The 24,023-nt window shown below is 33.9% G+C and overlaps 1 protein-coding gene across 3 annotated transcripts in view; it reads right to left on the reverse strand.

Moving 5' to 3' along the window:
• The window catches only part of LOC123678288 (protein TANC2), a 103,672-nt gene that overhangs the window by 46,671 nt on the left and 32,978 nt on the right, over positions 1 to 24,023 (reverse strand). Inside the window, exon 1 of one of the 3 annotated variants that reach the window (XM_045615276.1) lies at positions 17,101 to 17,543. The exons of the other annotated variants lie outside the window; for them this stretch is intronic. The gene's annotated coding sequence lies outside the window, so the exon portion shown is untranslated. Of the gene's footprint in view, positions 1 to 17,100; positions 17,544 to 24,023 lie in introns of those variants that run through there. 3 annotated transcript variants of the gene reach the window in all.

Consider the following 24,023-nt stretch of genomic DNA (forward strand, 5'->3'; position numbering starts at 1 on the left):
TTTACTATCTCTTTAGATGATGATGAGTTAATGTTTTGAATGTAGGCTGGCCAATTCTTGTGTTGTTATGGAATAACATTTTTGAGTGAAATGTATCTTACTCAAGGCAAATTGATAAAAGTTCATCAAATAGTTGTGGCTGAAAGTACTTATGAATGTTCAATTATAAATTTTTTCAATTCTATACATAGTCATTCAGAAAATAAGCTTCCAAGGAAAAAAAATTGTATGATTTGAGTTTTCGAGTTACCAAATTGAAAATTTTCAACAGATTTTTTGCTAATTCGAGGAACGTGAATAAATATTATTAAAAAATTGAACTGAGCTAAAAAATTTCCGAGAAAATGTGCAGTCTGAATACTGAAGTGTGTTTGTTCTTTATCTTGACTTAAATAGACGCTCCCATTACAATTTTTTTTTGTTTTATATTTTTCACCAACCTTATGAAATATTCTAGAAATATCGCCACAAAAATATAAGATTTATTCAAACAGGTCATATGTCATTATACACGCTTCACAACCATAAGTCATTATCGTTCTAATTTTATACCACGGTAAATATTTCGTGACTAAACAATCTCTGACAGGACAAAATAAACCCAAGTGACTACCGTTATTCTTTGTTTCGACTCGTGTTTCTAGACTTCCGTCTGAGATTCTTTCAACTTCCTCGATCCGACACCACGAGGAGGAAGTAGATCAGAAATGTTAACAGTTTTTGCAGAAAATATGTCAATCGATTCTTTTTTCGTGTTATAACGATCTCTTCCTTCACCCATAATTATTCTTTAAAATAGCATTCAATATACAAATATTTCCACAATACACAGGCAACAGAATGGATGATATGTACAGAGCACTGATATATAATTCGTGAGAAAAACCTACAAAAATTCATTACAAAAGAGTTGAAAATATAATTTGTGAAAAAATAATCTAGCGTCGTACCGGCCTCCCCTATACTATGATTCGTAAGGAGAAAGAAGATGATTTGAATTTGCAACTTCGTACATCTTACAAAATTTGGTCATCACAGGAGCGCCAGAGGGAAAATGAATGGGCATTTGAAGTCTGACTGATACGCGGCAAGCCACGTGGTGGCAATCCCTCTTAAACTTACCGTTTATGAGATATTTCGATTTTTCATTAATTGGTGGGTCTTTGTAAGAACCTACTTGATACCTTCGAAATGAATATATTTATTTAAATGAGATTTTGAAAGTGAATACTAAAAGATGAAAGTGAGCACTGACCTTTTGAAAATCATTTAGAACTCTACTGGTTCTTCAGAATGAGACGATGGCTCATTCAAACGTTAATATCGAGCTCATTCTAAATGGAAAATAAAGCGAAAAATAAATGAATAAGGAAGGATAGAACACAATCATTTTTCACAGATAATTAAAGTTACCTAATAAAAAAATGAAATATAAGGTGTGCCGTTTGAAATAGGCCCGATAATAATATTTGAATAAGTCATCAATGAATTGTCTCATTCTTCACACCCAGTAGAGATCTCTTTGATTATCAAAACGTCAATACTTACCTCCATTCTTCTAGTATTCACTTCCATAATCTCATTCAAATGAATTTATTCTTTTCGGTTTTTTCAAAAATGAAAAATCAAAATACTTCAAAAAAGATAAGTTTTAAGCATATGAACTTCCAACAAAATCGGGTTGATTTAGCACAAGTAATCTGAAAATTCAATGCAAAACAGAGTGTTCCATAAGAAAAAGCATATATTTGGTCATTTACACTTTTTTGGTACACACTGGGTATTTTCAACCAACTTGAGAATGTATCCTAAATCTACAGTGTCGAAAAAAATCGAAAATATCAGCACTTAACCGTAATATAGTTCTACCAGTAAAGTAGATCTCTGATCTTTCTAATGTTAATTCTATCCTGCTGTTTATTGACTGTCTAAGTAGTTCTTAAAAAGTTAGATAGCATTTTCGAGTGATTTCCCAAGAAAATTATTCAACAATTGCGAAAAATGGAAATGAGGCCAGGGTTGGAGAAGGTTAGTATCTGCAAGAACAAGAACGTGGAAGTTTTTGACTTATTATCAGTTAATTTTTATGAAGTTTTGAAATATATAATCACGATTTCAAGCCTTATTTAATTTCGTGTTGAACGCGCCATCAAAACTATAAAAAATTCGAGCATAATACCCAATATTTCCTTAAAAAGTGATCCAACCGGATTGAAATTAGGCGTTTAGAGCTAATTATGATTTTTTTTTTCCAATTTCACTGATTCTCATCGAACATCATTATTCATAGGAGATTTTACATAGCCTACTTCCAAATAATTTCAGTTGAAAAAAATTACATACAACCGTCGAAAATTCCACTGTAAGTGTCACGAATTTTTCAACAGTGGGTAAAATTATTTATTGAATGCGTGTCACATTATCTGGTGAAACTGAAGAGACCGAGAACTCCGCAGTGTGCTTCTGGCTTAAGTATGAAAGCTCCAGACCGGAACGTCTATTTCTGTAATTGAGTTTTTTTCCGCTTGTATTTCTCAACGGTAACTGAGCTATTAGAATAACGTCCACTATATCTCGTTGTCAGAGGCAGATTTAATTTTCCAGCCAGAACTTTTTCACATCGAACTAAGCTGGAAGGAAGGTTTAAGGTTTCAGACATAGAAGGGTCATTTGAAATTTCATCTTCCTTTAACGGAATAGTTTCTATAGGATAACAGGTCTATTATAACTGAATTGAAAATGTTGAAACTTGCTTCCTTCTCGGTGGTTTTACAAAAGAGATATTTATTTTATGATTAAGTTTAGGTGGATCATTATTTTCAATGATAAATCTTTGGAATTGCTCCAGAAAAAATTTATTCTTATAATTCACTCTTTGTGATGTATGGAATGCGAGGACTCTGCCTCAAAATCTTTACTTAGAAATGAGAACTTGTTGCGTGAAGACTGAAAAATTAGGAAATTGAAGTGAATAGTTTAAAGATGTCTTACTTTCGAAATTTGGAATATTTTATTCAGAATATAGCCTCTTTCAATATATCATTTTCAGCATACATGATGTTTAATTGTGAAACGGAAATACTTAAAAGGCGAATAGAAGGCTTCTTGTGATTGTGATTCTAGATATACTACATTTATTGGCTTTGACTTTTTTGTAATCGAAATTCAGAGGGTATTATGAATTTTACTCATTTCTTCTTGGGGTCCTAACAATCAAACCACAGTGAATATTTTCCTCAAATTTGGCACTCATCCTCTTTACTTAAGGCTCGAATTAAAATGATAATCACAAAGAAAATCCAGATACGGTTTAACAAAAATTACGAAACGATTGTATCCTTGTAGAAGTTTTGAAAATCCGTTTGCTTATTTGGGAAGAGCATAAAGCACTAAACTGGAACATGTGCTTCACATTTCTACGCAGACAATTTCACTGCAAAAATTATTGAAACTATTGAATCAAAAATTATTTTAAAATTAAGAAATAATTTTCAACATTGGTTTAACTGTTCAAAGCTGCAGACCAACCCATTGTTCAATTCACAGGTACTTTCACTTTCGCACTTACCTAACGCCCTGTATGTACATAGTTCAAAATTGAAATTGCTTAAATACGAGATGAATATTATTTTTTAATGAATTTGAATTGCAGCTATTTCCATAAAGCTGTTGTACGAATACATAGTCGTAGAGATTCGAATCTAAACTTATATCCAGGTATCCATAACTTTTGACAGAAGATCATTATTATTAGAGAGAATAGAGGTCATGATCATATGTAGTTTATTTTGGTTTAATTCAGTATTTCTCATCTATGTATGTTTTGTTCAATTGTTTAACTTAAAAATAACGTACATAATTATTCAAACTAGATAAAAATCGACCTAATTATTCGCAATTATTTTACTGAAGCAATAAATAATATTCAAGCATTATCGATTTTGAATTGTGTACATATAGATATAGGGCGTTAATTTTTTTCCCTAAAATTACAAGTGTGAGAACCTTGAGAATGAAAAATGGCGAAATCAATGTATTCAAAAATTATATGTTAATTTTAAAATAATTATGGATTGAATGATTAGGGTAATTTTAAAGTCACATTTTGGTATCCAAGTTTCTAAAAACGAAACTTTTCAGTTACAAATTTATGCAGTGAAACTCTATACGCAAAAATGTAAAGCTCATATTTTTTCAAATATGCATATACCTATATACTTTGAAAATTCCGATATAGGTACAGAGTATGTAATTTTTGTAAAACCGGACCTGGACTTTCTTTGTGGTATTTATTCATTTGGACCGAAGTAAGGAACATGTGTGCCAAATATGGATAAAATATACAGAGTGGTTCGTTTATTCTAACCCCAGGAAGAAATGTAGAATTCATAAAACCCCGTTCGTCTCGGTAGCAAAGTTTCCCAGTGAAACACCCTGTAAGGTTATTAAGGTTGTCACTATCGTTGAATATAAGAATAAGTAGGTAGGTAAAGTAAGAATCAGTTCCCTACCATTTTGTAACTAAATCATCCAAAAAACCTCTTGTATTCGTAGTATAGGTACTTCCACTCACGAGTAATGAAATATGCCAAATGTCAGATCGATATAAGAGCATGTGTACCAAAACAAAACTAAACTGGTTCGCAATCAGTCCGGAATCGAACCAACCTAAAAGCCGATATATCCCCCAGTTTCATTACTCTCACTTTCAAGTAGGAAAATATGCAAAACGTGATGTTGATTCCAAGAATCGGAATACCGTATCAAAAGCGTTGCGTAAGCGATAATTTAATCGTTTCATATTTCCAGTTTCGGAAAGTAATCGCGACGATGTATTTCAAAATTTTCAAGATTGATGACGGGTTTCGCCTTGCACTTTGCATTTTAAACACGTAACCTGTGCAATTACCATCTACCGTCCATACTTATTGTGACGAAAAATGAATTCGCTTTGGATTAACTGAACATCACAGCAATATTATCGTGACCCACAGACCTTAAACTTGTTTTCAATTAAATATATCGGTAATTTTACGTTGAAAGTTGTGAAGACTACGAAGTCAAACGATGACCCAGCAAAATGTTCCTTCCAGAGATGGATTCTTAAAGTTCTTTAGGCACTCGACTCTGGTTAGTAACATTTTATTAAACATTTATTAAAGGAATGCCTTACATTTCAACTTCTTTGATTGATTGTTTGTATATGGGGTCACATTGTTGGAAAGCCAAGCCATTTTTAGTTTCGAAGGAACTTTTTGAAATGATCCACTCTTGGAAGATTCTGCCTATACGTTCAATGCTATAGGTATGGAGTGAATATTGAAAGCAGATTATGTATAGATTTTGATTGGTTATCTGAGTGAATCTGTATCACATACTAGTATAACATAATGAATCTTCGGGGAAATAGTCCAAAACGATTCGGTGGTAATTCAATACTAGAAATACAAAGTCAACAGTGTTCGATCGGTCAATAACTTTTAGAAATTTTGGGCTAGGAGAATGATTTAAATTTTGACGGAATCGACAGTTCTCGGAGTAAAAGCTTAAATTTATTTTTGACTGTACAGGCTGGTCCGAAAGTTATAAAACACGACACCACCCGTTCTTTAAAAGAGAATACCCAATTTTTATATCATACTAATAATCTTTATGAAATTCTGATTTCGAAATATCTACCCCACTTGTCAGCATTTATTCGTGGAACTTTTTGACGTAGGATAATTTTTCGATAAACTTCATGGGTTTAAAATGTCTAAATTGAAGATCATTTCTTGAAAACCGTTCGAGATAATTGTACTATTTTTGTATTGAATCTCCGAAAAGTTTCCAGTCTTCTGCGAATTTACGGATCACTCTATAGGTGGTCAGAAAGACACTGAAATTTTTTAAAAATTAACTTTAAAAAATGGCGATAAATCCATTTATTGAAATGGCAGGTCCTGATTTTTTTTGCCTTATTGGAGTCATTTCGAAATACTTAAGAGAATCCAAACTGTTTCTGTTTTATCACGTGGTCCCTATTTTATTTTGTCGAAATTAATGATTTCAAATATTTTGTTGATTTCTTTGATTTGGATTATCTTCAACTGATATTATTAGTAGGTATTCGGTAGAGCTGAGTAATCTTATCCCTTTGAAACTGCATGTGTCAAAACATGAAATGCGAAGCATTTTGAAAACCATTCCTTTTAGGCACAATATGTCAGAACAAAAAATGATGACTACTCACTAGAATATCTGACAAGCAGAAAACAATTCAGAGCTTGCCATTTGAATGGACTTATTGACATTTTTAAAGAGTAGAGTATTACGAAAATTCGCAGAAGACTTGAAAACTTTTCGGAAATACAATAAAAAAAATCGTACAATTCTTTCTAACGATTTTCAATATTATTATATTTTGTTTTAACTTTCAGTTCTCATCTTCATCTGCTCAAAAATTCAAAACAACATTGAATTCTGACCTTCAACAGATTGATGAAGAAAGAATGAAATGAATAGTCTCTACAATGAAATACTATTCAATAACATAAGTTCATTACTCGAATCAAAAGCTCTTAGCGAAAGAAAACCGTTGAATTTATAACGAGAGCAAACTCTTTCATATATGGCACTTCATTGTATATGTATACTTCCAAAAGACGTCACTACGCAACGTTGTGTAAAATCGCATTTTCTCGTGTTCGGTGAATTTCATTTGTCGATAGCTATTTATGCGAATAGAAAATATACATACGCTCAATAAACATCACTGAATAATTTGAAAGGATTCGAAAATCTCCCAAATATCCTATTGTACACGATACGAAAATTCTATTCTCTATCCGAGCTGTATCCCTACATTCATGAGATGGATTTATTTTCGGAGATGAACCTCGAGCGTCGATTTTCCTGAACGCAATAAAATAAATTGCCCTCGCAACCATGAAAATTGAAATGATGCAGTTGTCTCTCCAATTGGCATTTGCATCATAACAGCACATCAACCCAGCCATGAACCGTAACAATTGCTATAACGATCATTATTTATTCAAATACGCAGCTAGTTTCATCTCGACCGATCCAATAGTCAACTGCATTAGCATTTTTGCGCCATTTCAATTTACACCTAGTTATGGCTATTAACAGTTACCTCTATAAGAAATTTATGAAACGTGACTAATTAGATCGCGAAAAAAGCTACGATCAGAAATCAAAGCTAATATTGCGAAAGATAAATTTGAATTCATTGCTAACAATACGATTTGATGCGTGTTTCAACATCAGAATAGACCCATAAAGTTAACGATAAATTGATGTCCCATTCGTTTCCCATTTTATTACCTACTATGATATTTTGTATTTTTAACTCATATTCTGAGTCATTCATATTGAGTAAATAGAATTGTGTGATGACCATGTAATTCATTGAATTCACGACTCAGCATTGAAATTTTATAATAAGCTATTCACAGTATTTATTGAAAATGAATATGTTTGTTTAAGATTAAACTTTACACATTTCGCTGTATATTCTCCGATAAAATGGAATAGCTAAACAGACCATTTCAAGAAATAATCCTGAAACACGTCGATTTTTTATTTCAAGTTACCGTATTTTAAAATAATGATCTAATATGCAGGGTGAATTACTTTCCAGTAATGACGTCACCGTCATTTTTTTCAAATGGAACACCCCCATTTTGTCTCAATTTTACGATTACTCAGGCTGAGCTGATTCCAAAAATGTATCACATGTTGATTCCAATTGCTACAGGGTGAACAAAAATAATAAATTAAATCTAAGCAATAATTGAAACATTCCCGAAAATACTTTAGTACTAAACTGTCATTGCACACCAATAAATTACTAAACAAATAATGACATCTCACAAAAAACTAGACGAAGTTTTTTTTTTTAATTTATAAGAAATAATTTCTTTCATATTTTGTCTGCTAGTCCACAAGTACCAAACATGTTTGGAAACAGCTCATTTTTATTAATCTAAAAATGTAACTAACTACAGGGTGTTACATTCAAACCAATTGCCGCTAGACAATAAAAATTTTTGATAATATTGTTAATTTAACTAATGAAGAATGTTCCGCGTTACTTTATGAGCACACAAAAAACTATTGTATTTTTGTCCACCTTGTACCGATTGGATTCAACATGTGATACATTTTTGGAATCAGCTCAGCTAGAGTAATCGGAAAATTGAGACAAAATGGGGGTGTTTCATTTAAAAAAATGACGGTGACGTCATTAATCGAAAGTAATTCATCCTGTATATTAGATTATTATTTTGAAATACGGTAAATAAAAATGAAAAATCGGCGTGTTTCAGGATTATTTCTTGAAATGGTCTGTTTAGCTAAAAATGAATTTGTTCCATTCTTTACGGACACAGTATATATTGATTTTATTGAAAATAATCGATAATTTCAAACAAATTCACACGAATAAGAGTTGAGTTGTTACATGTTACTTGACTGGTATATAAGTCTTAAAATTGGGATTACTCTTCAATGCACTGTGGTATTCTAACAGAAAATTCTGTTTATTCGAATCTTCAACAAATTACTTCGCTAAAAATGAAAAAACAACTGATACGAGTGATGCGGCAGTAAGACGTGAAGCTTAAAGAGATAGAAAACATTAGGCGCCATCTATTCCGTCTTTCTGAAACGGATATTCAAGGATTGATATTTTTGCTGTTTGGTATTGCAAAAATATTATTATTAAGGCCTAATTACAATATATAAATCGATAAGGAAGAATTAGCCAAGAAGAGTGAGAATGCAATTATGCGAAGTTTTTTTTTGGAAACCGCAGCGAACAAAACCTTTGAATTCGTCCCTGACCCAAGCGGAGGTTGACTCAGCTGTGCTGGCACCAAAAGCGAGACCAAAAGTAACCCATCGAGATCTTTGCATTTTCGCCCAATACTCTTAAGACGGCCATTATGTAAACTTGTAATTTCAATGTATTTAAATTATCCTTTCTCCGAGGCTATATTTAATTTCCATAATATGATAAAATAATGGACTCTTGGGCTTGTCTTCCCTTCTCTCTTGTTAGCTCGAATTCCTGATGGACGCAATGAAATTACAGACTGGATAATTGTGATAACATTGAGCTTGCAGACACTCTTGACATTTGTTTTCACGAAAATGAATATTTTAATCCTTTATCCGCCTCGTTTTTAAACTTTTGAAATGTGATATTCAAGAAATTCTAGAACTAATTCGATCAGTTCATTCAACTTTGTGATTTGTTCTGCAAATTTCGAAATTCTAAGTTATGTATTAATTGAAAAGCTTATACAGGGTATTCTAGAATAACATCAGAAAATTTCGAGGGTTTATCTTAGGAATGTTAGGTCCACAAATGTTTACTCATCAAAATGCAGGGTGTTAAATCTTGAAAAAATGATCGTTTTGTCTTAATATCTTGGAAATTACAAAAAAATCCAGAAACCTTTGAAGCCATTTTACTAACTTTACAGGCTATTACTGATTACAAATATCGTCGATGAAGATCCTGACTAATATTTATTCTCCCTCCTTAAGTCCTGTATTTCGCAGCCATTCAACCATAGGCATTCAAAATCCTTTTTTTTTGTAATTTGTCAAAGTTTGTAGAAATTTTTTTTAAGGAAAACTAACAACCATGAAATTGAAAAATACCGAAAAATTAGAGTCCATAAAAAATTTTCCACCATAGAGTTCTAGGATAATCAGTTTCTGACTGAGTCTCTTTTTATGTCAAGAAAGTTGAATGATATGTACATGAGATGGAAAAGTGTGATCTCAGACTTATGAGGCATTTCGCCAGTTAGTACCATATGGTTTTAACGTTATACCACAAAGCGTGAAGTAGCGGTAAAGAATTACAGTAACTAATAAAGGTTTTTTATATTATGATTGTAACATCGTTGTGGCCTTCGAATTAATCTTCATTTACTTAACGCAAGTTTGTATACTGAGAGTTCACAGAATTTGAAGAGGAATCGATAATAGGAACCTTAGAGTAATAAACATAGATAGGGGGTGCACAAGTAATTTTCAGTAAGCAAATTTTGTCCCCAACTATCAAATTTGACATGAATCGTGCAGAAATGAAAACATATCAGTGATACGATATTTCACTCAATTCGCGAGTTTCTCCAAAAAGAACGCACTTCTTATGTTCCAAACTGAATCGACGTTTTCCATTAAATCAAAATATATTGAGATAAATACCTAAATATATCAGAAATTCAGAAAACAAACTTCAAGCGCGCCAAACGACGTGAAACAACCGATGACACTAGGAGAGCAAAAGTTGCCAAACCTTAGATTTCAGCAGGTAGGTACAGAAAATAATAAATATTCTGATTATTATAAATTCGACAATTAGGACAAATATCGGATTACAAATATTTGAATTTGCATCGGGAATCACTGAAATAAATATATTTCATTCATTATAATAATATACATTCATAATGATATCATAGAATTGTGGATTTTTAAATATATCACAATCCGACAACATAATCTACCAAGTTGGGGACATATGAAAATTGCGTATACTTCCTCTACCTATGTTTATTACTCCATGATAGGAACACATTGTGATTGTCAGTTTCGAAATTATTTTATATAGAATTGTCGCCAGTATCAAAAATGAGGGAAGCGTCAACGTGAAATCCATCCTTGTACCAATTCTGCCTTTGTTGACCGCAGAACTGTTTGAGGTATAATATGTGGTCTTCAAGGGTGTTCTAGAAGCATGCATCGTGCCATATTTGGCAATGGCGCAGTTATTTCTTGTCAAATGTCAAAAGACTACAGCTTCAAAAGTGACAGCTGCCCAGAATGAAACCTCTTATTGGAAAACCTGAGGGAAAAACCTTTGATAGTCTCCAAGAAAGTTCAGAGTCGAATAATTCGAATGAATACTAAAGAAGCACCAAACCTACCAGAGTAAGCTGCAGTGTTCTAGTACTCATTTTCAGCCCGAATTTCACAACTGCTAATCTCGTGACGTATCGGCCCGACAAGGTGCCTAGAAAGTACCCGAAGCCTACCACAAAACTCCTTTGTACCGCCATTCATGGTACCGTTCATTGATAAACAATACTACCGAACGACATATCGACCACATAGCTCAAAGTCAGAAAGAGAGAAAGACCATATTGGAATACAGGTGGGCATTGCGCCACACACACCTTTGTGGGCTGTTCGAAGAAATGGCCCATTTGGGCGTTTTGCAGACGGAGTTTATCGGTTTACGTAGTGACTCATGAACTCAAACTGTCGCTATTACAAAACGAGGTGACCTTACGCTCGATCCACGCGGAAATTTTAACTTATTTGGTGTGGTGATGATGATCATTTCAGAATATGATTTGAGTACGTTGCAAATTCGACGGTTTTGTCAGATTTGGGAATGTTGATCGCAGTGGCTGCAGGGTCGACAGTGACGAAACATTCATTGACAACTTTATGGGAGTCAGTGGCGGTATATCCTTGGGGAAGACGCCCAGGGACCAAGAGCCCGAAAGTTCCTGCACCAGAATTTCTTTTATAACTTTCGTTAGATAAAGGTTGATCTTTTTTAAACTAGTGAATGATTTTTCGAAATTAATCTGCGCCTCTCATGTCTATGCCCACAGTTCCACCGAAATGGAAATAATTGCTGCAATTGCTAACGATTTAACATTTTACAAGTTTGAAATTTTTTCGCTACAAATTAGAATATGAGATCATTAGTTAATCTTCAATTTATAGCACAGTCCGTGTACTTCCCCATTTCCAAAACCCCTGTCTGGTGTTCGTCTCGATGTGAATTACTCGTTGAATGAGAATAGTTGAGGTTTTGAACGAATCCCAAGTGTGGAAATTGATTATTATTTGTTTATAGGCAGTGTTTGGATTATTTTTCAATGTTATCATCAATATAAGGTAATTAAAGAGGAATCAATTATTATCTCGTATTGTATAAGTCCGAACGGGTTCCACTAGAAGGCATCAGAAAGATGAGATTTCGTACTAAAAAAACTTTTCTGACAGTTTTGTGATTAGTTGACTCAGTTCAGTTTGAGCGAACGTCAAAGATGGACACTAGTAAAGAGAAATACGGTATATTTTATAGTTTTTTTCGAAGAAGACGAAAATGCAAGCCAGGTGACTGAAAATGTAGATAGTGTTTATAGTCCTGATGATACTGCAGCAGACAATCGTGCGCAATTTAGGTTTCGTCGATCCTGTTCCGGTAATTTTGATGTCAAAGATGCACCACGAACTGGAAGGCCAATTGTCCAAAATGTCGATAAAATCTTGGACATGGTCGGATCCGACCATCAAGTGAGCACTGTTTTGATTCTCCAAAAGATGAAGATTGCACAAAAAACCGTTTGGATCATTTGCATAAGGCTGGTTTCCAGAAGAAGCTCGATGTATGAGTACCACACGAATTAACGCAAAAAATCTCATGGACTGAATTTCCATCCGCGAATCGCTGCTGAATCGAAACAAAATCGACAGACTTGGATCACTTAAGACAACGTCAAGTGGAAACGGTCATGATCTAAACGCGGTGAGAGGGCGGAAACGGTATCCAAGCTAGAATTGATGGCCATGGAGTTTTTGCTGTGTTTTTGGTGAGATTGGCAGGGAATTATCTATTATGAACTGCTCCCCTACGGCACAACTGTTAACTCGGAACTGTACTGTCAACAATTGCACCGTCTGAAGGAAGCAATCGTCGAGAAGCGGCCAGCTTTGGGCTTTTGGGCAATAGAAAAGGATTTGTGTTCCTTCAGGACAACGGCAGGCCACACACAGAAGCTCTGGGATCTAGCACCAAATGATTACTATCTATTCCTGTTCATGGCGAACAAATTTGCTAGTGAAGAATTTGCTTTAACAGAGGCTTGTGAAAATCGACTATTTCAATTTTTTGACAATTGCTACCAGAACTTCTATGAGAAAGGCATAATTAAATAACCTTCAAAATGGCAACAAGTTTTATTGGCCTTAAATCAAATCATTCTGATCTTTCAACTAATGGAATTCGCTTTCAAAAGTGGTTTAATAAAATTATAGGGAGGAAATATGACTACACCGTGCTACATTATAGGATCCTATGCATAATTTTACTCAATGTGCTTGAAAGCCATGTTCCTTCAAATCAATACAGATGAAACAGAAAGCGATAATATATGTGCGGAATTCAAATATTTTTTTATTTGTTATTTCTCTAGGTTGGTGAGCATGATATACGAGTTGTATGTGGATGAATTTCAATGAGCGAGTGCCTTCCTTATATGGCTTTCAGTTGTGAAAAATGGTTTGACAATAACAGAATATACTCAAGGGATACTTTCATGATAACTTGATTCAAATGGTGTCCGTAAATAATATTTTTATAGGGAATATTTTAGCAACAACCATAATATCACACTACTGAAATTTCAGTTCCAGTTGTCTTATTCCAATATAAAAATATCCTATTATCATAATTTTATGTAATTATTGATAAATATGATGAATCGAATATAGTTTCTGCATGAGATTTATTCTGCTATAATAGTGGGGAATATTTAATAATTTATAATTGTGTGGAATCTTCACACATATTAAGTACTTACAGAAGATATAATTTACAAGTTTCATTCGATTCAAACTATGTAAGTTCATTACAAAGCAGTTGATGTGAATATATTCGAAAAAATATTCTGAAGAAATGAAACATTTATATCTATATTTCTTCTTCAGTAATTTCTTATTTCGACATATACTACATTGAAAATACATATTTCATCTCCGTATTTAATTCATTGGATAATTAAACAAAATTTGATAAGGTCACGTTCTAATCGTTAATACTTACATGTATTAGATCAACATCACTCATTTTTACGAGCGTTATTGAGGAAATTGAAATTTGTAGTTATCTCAGCATTTCAATTCAAGATATATCCAATATTTTTCAACGAACGCACATTCGTTAGTGAGAACAACCACACAAGCAGTTTCACAAGACAACATAAAAGCATGTTCGAATATATTTATGCTTTCGTTTATTTTGTTATTATTTATCGACCTCTGCTCTTTCAATATCTTAAGAAAGGAATAAATTGTATATACATTTTATTATTGTTTTGAAACAAAGTGTGTATATCTGATTTATGATCACTTTTCATGTGTGGAAGTGAAGACAGAATAACATCGAGATGAAAGTTGCGATTAGTGTTAATTTATTGGTAGTAGAATAATTTTTGCTACATTACTCAAAAGTCAAAGTACTTCCGTGATTAAGTATATTTACCTATCATGAGGTAGTGCTGGAGTGATCAGTAGTATAGGGTGAAATGGATAGGTCGTTCTGCAACTTACCTAGAAAAAAAAATGGCTTATTAGATGAATTTGTTGATATAATTGTATATGTTTATAAAACAATAAGGTAGGTATATGAAAACAATAAAAATTCATACATATGTACTTTATAGAAGTATTTTTTGATCAATCAAAATTATAGAAATTGCAAGTTGAATTCCGAGAAATCAAATGAAGAAAATGAAAAATAATAATATTTATTTTTGCTGTTGAAATGCCTCCTGATACTAACATTAGATGTTTCCTTTCAGGGCCCCCGCAAGGGTCATCAACGCCCGCGTGCCGAAAATATTTTGGCGCCCCTTAAAGGAGGAAAGTGGAGAAAAACGTCGCAGGATAATCGGCAAAAAATGTTTCAGTTTTTGTTAGGAATTTATTTGTAGAAGGGTTAAAAAACTATCAGCAACCTTTATTGAATGCCTTAAGAACTTTATGCTGTCAGTTGTTGCATAATACATTTTTTGAATGTTTCATTATTTTATTCAAGCATTCGATCAAAACAGCATTTTATTTTAATTTTGTAATGAAACTGCAGAGTTTTCAAAACCTGAGCTTTATTCTTCTTTAATTTATTCATAATATTATATTAAAATATTAATATTATTATTAATAATTATTAAATATTATTCCATACTCCCAGCCATCTTCTCCCTTTGTTGAAGTCTAGCTTTTTTTTGCTCACGAAATTTTGCACCAGAAGGTCATTTTCTCTTGTCTGGCTCCTAGAATTTTAGAAAAACTTGATCCAAAATTGGTAAGGACATTCACCCATGATTTACTTTGCGCCATCTCTTTGAGAATAACCCGTATGTTTTCATTTTTATGAATTTAAACCTTAAATCCGAGCCTTTAAACCTAAACGGAGTTAATATTAATAATAATAATAAGTAAAGACCGATCTGAAGCACATACCCTGTTCCTGTTATAATAATTAATTTTTGGCAAAGATGAAATATAATTTTTTAGAATGTCAAACGGCTACGAACATCAAATAAATAATACAGATCCAGGGTGCATATTGAAAAAAAAAATTAAGTATAATATGATGGTGGCCCCAGGTAACAAATTCAAAATATCAAAGTCGATTCAATTTTTTCACGATAACAAACAATACTTCCCTATTTGAAGCAAATAAAAATAATATTATAGTATATAGGTATGGGCTAATTTAGGATGTGCACCATTTTAAACAGAAAAAAAAATATCGAATTTTATATACTAATAGAAATGCTAATACTGTATGTGGATAGGTACTTACCATTTCATAAAATTCAATTTAATCACAACAAGAAACAGTAAAACAAACCACAATTACACAAAATACAAATCTTTCCAATTATCTGAGTATTTTAATTTTTTGCGTCTTGATCTCAACCCCTAAACGTTTCGAAACAAAATAACTATTCTTTGGATAGGTTTCTGCTGTTATAGCATAGCAAGCAGATTTTGGTAGTTTCAGAAATTCTCTGTAACATGTAGTATTTTTCCTACAGATGGTGGCAAAATTTTCAGTAATTCCCCTGCCTAAAAGCTATCGCTTCGGTATTTATGATTGTTTATGCGTTTTAGTGATGATCGAAGAAATGGTGCCAGCCGTCCGGTGCAAGGTGGTCCATAAAGAAATCCCGTACCGACAAAGGGATGATTATTTATGATTTGTTTACTCGAAAAGAATTGTATAATTGCAATCTGTGGCCGAGGTTATTTTATAGGGATTGTGACGTTCGGGAACTTGTTTGGATGTGTAAAAGATGTCTTTGCACGTTTAAAATTGTTGAAAAAATTTAAAAAAAACTTTTTCAAAAACCTTTGATCTTTCGGATTTTCATGCGGTCTATAAGAGATTTTGGCGCCCCTTAAGAGTGGCGCCCGCGTGCGGTGCACGCGTTGAACGCGCGGTTGCGGGGGCCCTGTTTCCTTTAGTATTGATACTCCTAGCTTGAAAACACATATATCATTTTGAATCAGAAATATAGTTCGGACGTCATTGCTTAAATACAAAAAATGAAAACAATCGAAAATTTTTGATGTTATGAAAATATTCTCTCACTTCTAATAGATCAAAATGATATCAACTTTAATTTATACCGAATTAATAGGTTTTCAAGCGAATATTGCCAAACATAAATGAATAATAAAAATTTTATGAATACAGGAATATATCGAAAAGATTAGATTTAAAAATACTTAAACTTAATTTAAAAGGAAAATTGATCGTTTGTGGTCATTTTAATTAGGTAATAAAAGCTTAATGATAGTTTTATCGACCGAGAAGCATGTAGACAGTTTGCATTATAAAAGATTTTTAATCCCGATAAGAAATGTTGCAGATCAAAAGGATTATTGACATTTCAGGTTTTCTCTTTGTGATTTTGAATTCTCAACGGAAAACTACAAAAATTTTCAGAGAACAACTAACGCTGAATTTGAAACGTAATTTTTCGATAGCGCGAAGAATTCTCCACTAAAAGAGAGGTCACCAACATACAAGATTCAAAATATTCGATAACAATCGCAAGTCTCCTTGAAACACCTCCGCAATATCACCTACAAAAAACAACTAGCGCCTGTGGCAAACAAAATATCCACGTTCAAAATAACGCACGACTTTTCTAAGTCTGCTATGATACCATCAGCTGTTACAAGAACGGAAACTCCTCCAGATAATCTAAAAGAACCCACTTCATTCTTTCGCCGTATCGAAATTAACACCCTAAACAGTTCACTCACTTGAAGATCCGTATCCCACATCCAATCAGTGCTCAAATCGAACCATCAAAACACATTAATCCCATATATTGCAGCTTGAATAATTCATAATTCACTCTTTCTCACACCGTGAAGCATAAACTTCTCACTAGATAATTTATATGGCCGGCGTCTCGAAATTAACATTTATCACAGGACGAAGATCTCACGGGTCCTCATCGATGCACCGCACTGTTTAAATCTTTAAATTGCCTCGACAACAGCCGTACCGTGCACTTGTCGTGGTACTGGATCTGGAACCGAGATGGGGCGATGCTTGTGCGTGCGAACCGTCTTTTTTCCTGCCTTTCGTACCTCGAAAGTGGTACTCTTGGCGGGACAGTTCCGAGCGCTGACTTCGGGCTTGCTCGCCTCTAAGTCAGACCTGCGACTGGCCGTAGTCGAGCGTAGCTACTAAAAGTTTGATGTCTGCAGGGCAGGCGTTTGGCGCGATGCATTCGAAAATAGGTGGGAATCTGCGGAATGATACAATCGCAGACTATTTGGCATCCGGGCTAGGCTTTTGGTATTGTCCGAGGTGATTAGACGGCGGTCTGATCGAGTTTCGACTGAGAATGCGGGTTTGGGTTCATCGCGAAATTATAGAGAGCGTTTTTGGATCGGATATGGATGAACGGGTGATTCATGGTTTCGTTTGAATATGAGATGTCTGACAGTTGAGTCATTACTTCAAATCGCGAAAATAGTGTTGCGATAATTGAGGAGTTGAAAATTTCCGGAATGGGTGCAATGTATTGGCGCCTTCTATATTAAAACTTATGACCCAATGAATTATTTCTTGAAATAGGATGGCATGATATCCCCGCATTCATTCAAGTAGATTTTTAAGTCGAAGATGATCTGGACTGTAGACCATTCAGCATGAAAATATCGATCTTTTGGATGCCATGAACATGGTGAACAATCTTAAAGCGACGAGAGACAAAATAAGATCAACCGTTGAAGAGTAATTTGCAATAATATGTAAACTATCAGAGATGGCGGAATTACTCAATTCCGAAATAAAACCCCAAGAAAAACTGGAAGACTCACACATAGATGCAACATTGAAACAGAGACTGCTGAAACATATTTCAGGATTTCCATATTTTGCAATTTTTGGAAAACGTATTGAGTGAAACAAATCATCGATTTCTAAAACTTGAATAAGTACTGTGATGTTTTGAGTATCTAATCTATCAGGAATGCTGAAGCAACCAAAACATAGGAAGGAAGTTTCAAAGAACTTCTGAATTTCTATCAAAAACTTCATATGTGGTACAAGAGGGTGAAAAACTTGAAAATCAGTTCAAGAAAGGCAATTAATTACTACACTGCCTGTCATAAGGATGTTTTCCCACTATCAACAACCTGAAAATTCTTGCCACTCTTCCTATGTCCACAAGCTTTAGTGAAAGATCCTTTCCATATCTGTAACGAAGACTGAAAATGTACTTAAGGAGCACAACTGACCAGCAAAGGGCTTGTTATGCTTAATATCTGCCGAGAGTTAGATATCACTGCTAGTGAAGTGAGTGAAATGTTGGGCAAGTTAGCATAAACAGCAAACACCCCGCCCTTCTTGATTTATTGTTTATTAAGTGTAGTAAGCTATTGGAACCAAGGATTATTCGTATTTAAAATCTATTTCTTGATTGCTCTTCTGAAAATAGCATTTATAACCAAAATAACATTTATAACTTCTCAAATAACAATTTAAAAAATTGAAATTTGTTTATTTAATTTGAAGCTGCATATCATATATGTATATTAGACATGTATTTAACAGAATATTTTTTTGAAGGGAGTACTATGTTGAAGCGATTGATTGGTGAGGATAAACCTTCCCATGAGTCAACTCCAGTAACGCCGCTAGTCTGGAGGATGGTACCAAATTTGATCTAGGCTAATCAAATACTCTTCAAGTTTAACCACTTTATTGTCATCTAATGGTCTGTTTACTTGGGATTTTTTAGGAAGTGGACCATCAGTATCTTCCCATAGTTTTGGTGATCCTCCTAAAGTATATGCCAATATGTTGTCCCCCATTCTTTCCACATGTTCGTTTTAGAATTTGCTTTCTCTTCTCCATATCAATTTGTCCTCACCTTTCTTGTTTTTTGCATTGTTCTCTCTCTCTCTCTCTCTCTCTCTCTCTCTATCTCTGTCTCTGAGGTTCTTACTTGCTATTGTTCTGAGTTTCTTCATGCCTATTCTTGACATTACTTTTAGTTCTGTTAGTATCAGCCCTTGCTGATGCCATAGGTAAGTATTGGCTTCACACATATTTTACATTTTGTTTTTTGTTTGCTCATATTTATTAGTCCAGATAATATCCCTCAGATATCCCGATACAACAAATACCTTGAAGATTGAGCTCTTAAATTCGATATTTGAATATCTGGAAAACGTCAACTGTTCAATGACTTCATTGTTCAGCAATGGCTCAAATCTTATTAGCTTTTATTTTTTATCAATAATCTGTTTAATCTCTTCTAGAATAAGACCTATTTGCCTAAACTCAATTTGATTTTTTTATCAGATCGAGATGCCAAAAACTCAGAAGATTTCAAGCGCTCATTAATCTGAGATATACATTCGAGCTAATGAATAATCGAATTATAAAAGGTTTTCAAACCGCATCTTTTGGAACCAACGTCAATAACATCTGCGGTGATTTGAGTTTCGGAAAAGACAAAAATGGCAAATAACCCTCAATAGACTTGCCAAAATGTATCATAAAAACAAATGAAATGGCAGATGACCATAAAATAAGCTCGGAATAAAAATACTTAGATTTGAAAAACAAATGAATTTGCATATGATTGTGAAATATTATTGAAATAAAATTGAATTAGGCTTAATATTCCACTGTATATTTCAAGCTCTTTACTTTGCAATAATTCGGAGAAAACTAAACATTTTCAATGTGAAAGTTTGATTTCAATACAACTAACTTTCTGCTATAATAATTAAAGGACGATTAAGAAAACAGTGAGTAATTAACTGTATAACTGAAATTTTCAACGATCGTAAAACACAACAGCTCAGTAAACAATGCAAAGACCTTCGCCGTGAAAGAAGTTCAGTAAACTTTTATTGAAGTGTATATCCATGTCACCATCTAGACACGATAGAATTAGCTATAAAATAACTTTATTGAATAGGATTTGATGTTGTCGGCAATGAAGCTTTACATCGGCGCGAATCTAGATTACAACACAATTGGGCTAACTTAGCAACAAAAAAATTGGTAGGTACATCTATATGTATACCTGGATAAGGTCTATCTAGAACTTTATTAAAAGCAGATATTTCATTTGAGAGTTTAATTCAATTAGTTAGGACAGATTTGGTCAGAATTCGTCAATTAGAGATATTTCGACAAAATAAGAGTAGCTTATATGCCCTTACTATACTCTTACTAGGAAGATCTACACTACAGGCTTACTGGGCGGTTAGTCAAAACCAAAAGTAGGAAGTTGGAACCACGGCTAAAAAGAAATTTTCTGGTTATGGGGAGCTGTCCTACCATTCGCTATTGGGTAAAAAATGAACAGTGCTGTGCCTGAAGTGACGATGAGACACGGTAACGAAGCCTACAGAAACGCATAAGGTTTTCCTTACTCGTATAGAAGATCTAAGCTTCTGAAAGGTCACACAGAGGCATGGGAGATTCAGGATAGAAAATATTTAAACATACTATCAGCTTGCATTTTTTCTTTAGCACACTCAGAATGAAAAACAATTGGCAGAATAAGTGATAAGATAAAGTTTTCCTGATTAAATTCATATTACATAATGAAAACAGATATATAGGCTTGTTATATTTATTTGTGTTATATTTATTTAATTTATTTATCGAGATCGTTGTTCCAGCTAGGAATGATCTAATAATATATAGATATGCCTTTGGGCGATCATGCAGTGCAGAGCATTGACTCCAACATTGAACAGAGAAAAGTGGAGCCTGAAAAGGAAAAGTTGAGTCTCCGGTCACATGACCCTGAAGGCGTTTGAATTTCGAGTAATATATTAGAATAGTTTTGACCTCAGTCATCTGATGCAAACATAATTCGTCTCACTCCTATTTTTGAGTCGATTTCTCTCTATCCATGCTTCATCCACAAAATATTAGATCATTGTTGCTTCCGATCAGTACGTACCCTCAAAAGTTATCTTAAACAAGGTTCATCAGAATCGGTTGCTTAGATGGGGTTAGTTTTTAGTTAATGATTTGGCATGAATTGACACAAAATCAGGGAAGGTGGCAATAGACTAAATGGTTTTATATTTATCGGACCCTAGATTGACTTATTTTGATCTTTGTCAATGTTAAGGAATACTTGTTAGGAAGTTATCAATCATAGACAATGATGACTTTTTTGCGTCTGCAATTCCTTATTTATTGCAAGAACAATCTTCATGTTGTCATCCCCACAAGTACGGACCTTATATTTAACTGTCTCGTTCGTATTGCCAGTCGGACAAGAAAAGCAAGAAGGAAGTGGATCTATTTCAGTTCAACCAGTGTATGAGTCGGGTTTAGCAAGTGCGAAAGATCTATAGAAAGGAGACAGGTTCACTTATTGTGGGGCAATATGTAATGAGAATCAAGTTTTCATGATTCATGCTTTTAGACCGTTGGACTTGAGGATGAACACTATTAAGCTTCACAACTTATGCGCACATGTGACAACTTCGAGGTAAAAGTCGGGTAAATGACACTTATGAGGGAATTAAATGATCCGATGGCATGATAATCTTTGCAAGACGTTTCTATTTTACTGAAATCAAAGATACCCATACGATAACCTTTCTTGAACCAGAATTTTTTTTTTCACTGATGGAATGGTTCACTTTTACTTGCAAATGAACTATAATTCGAAACTGAATTTTTGTATTTTTTTGGTTTATTATGTTATTTTTGATTGATTCATATGACACGAGCTGTTATGGAGATATTGGCTTCGAAAAAGTTAAATGAATATTGTACTTTAAAAAAAAAATGTCTCTAGATGTGAAACAACAACGAATTAAGAAACACAAATGAAAAACGTTCAAAATGCTCACCATTTTCATCGACACATTTTGTGATTCTCTTTTGCAGCGTTCTTTCAATATCAAATAACTTTTGTTTATTATCTTTAATCACTTTGTAAAAATGTGTTTTCTCTTAACATGTGGGTTTTACATTTTCAGTATTCCATAAATGATTATTTTTCCAGTTAAATATTTCGCGTCATCTTCTTCTGTTTGTAGCGTCTTTTCTAGGCGGTTGTAAAGATTTGGAATCAGTAGTTGGACTGCCTTAGAATTGGATATAATTTTGAAATCCTTCGAGTAGCAACAGCTCCACTGTTATTTGATCGAGCAAAACATTGAACTTTTTACAAGCAAATTCATCGATAACTTGCTCGAATCGAATAAAAGTAACTTATTATGTAGAATTTGAATTTAACGCATATCAATAAATTTTTTGAAATCATTTTACTCATAGTTCAGCCGAGAAAAATTGCTTTGATTTGCTAAACACAGCTAAGTGTAACTAGCGTCCTCTTGAAGCAATGCTAATTAATCACTGTAAAAAAAATTTTCTCATTTATTTATCTTGAAGTAGGTTCATGCTCACGCATATAATTTGTAATTCCAGTTGCAGTATTATCAAATTCCTTATCTTATTCAATCGATTTTTCTCCCATTTATTCTATTTAAATTGGAACCAGGACGCCGAGTTTATATTTGTCAATGACAGTTTTGAAGTCTATAGCAATTTATTTCGTTGAGCATATTTAGTCCGGTTTTAGAATTTCAGTGTCGCTTGTAATATGGAATGTTTGATGTTGTTATTCTGTGAGACATCTCACAAGCTCAGAGTTTTTGTGGGAATACAGGGTGTTCCTGATTTGGAGGTACAAGCACAGAAGGGTGAGCACTTTGATGATATCAAGGATAAAATATTCGTTTTCGAGATGAAAGGAGATGAAGTCGCTTGTGAATATTCTGCTTGAATTTTATATGGTTCAGGTGAAGCAGAATGTGATACAAATGAAATTGAGCCTTAAACTTGTAAATTATTATTACGCATCTACACGCGAAATATCAAATCGGTTGGATCCGTTTTCACCGAGATATTGCGATATTTTCTAAAATTCTTCATTAGATGTTGTTAGAAAGATGAAATTCGTGATTAGTTGACTCAGTTTTCTTTGATCGCGCGTCAAAGATGGACACTAGCAACTAGAAAATACACTATGTTTTATAGTTTTTCTTCGATAAAGGCAAAAATGCAAGCCAAGCGTCTGAAAATATGAATAGTGTTTATTTTCCTGATACTGTAATAGCCAATCATGCGCAATTTTGGTTTTGTCGATTCCTTTTCTGTAACCGTTTGGATCCATTTGCATAAGGCTGGTATCTTAAGAAGGAGCTCAATGTATGGGTACCACAAGAGTTAACGCAGAAAAACCTCATGGACCAAATTTACATCTGCGAATCGCTGCCTTATCCCAACAAAATCGACCCATTCTTGGAGCAAGTGATGAAAATTGGATCAATTACGACAACGTCAAGCGAAAACGGTCATTGTCGAAATGGGGTAGCAGGCGGAAACGGTGGCCAAACTAGGATTGATGGCCAGGAAGGTTTTGCTGTGTATTTGTTGGGATTGGTAGGGAATTATCTACTATGAGCTGCTCTTCTATGACACAACTGTTAACTCTAAACTGTACTGTCGACAATTGGATCGTCTGAAGGAAGCAATCGCCCAGAAGCGGCAAGCTTTGGCCAGTTCAGGACAACGCCAGACCCAACACATCGATGGTGACTCGCCAGAAGGTTGGAAGGTTCTTATGTTTCTACCTTATTGTTCATGGAGATGGTGACAAATTCTATTCAATGGGGGC

The sequence above is a fragment of the Harmonia axyridis genome, chromosome 1 (genome assembly GCF_914767665.1).
Source record: "Harmonia axyridis chromosome 1, icHarAxyr1.1, whole genome shotgun sequence".
NCBI lineage: Eukaryota > Metazoa > Arthropoda > Insecta > Coleoptera > Coccinellidae > Harmonia > Harmonia axyridis.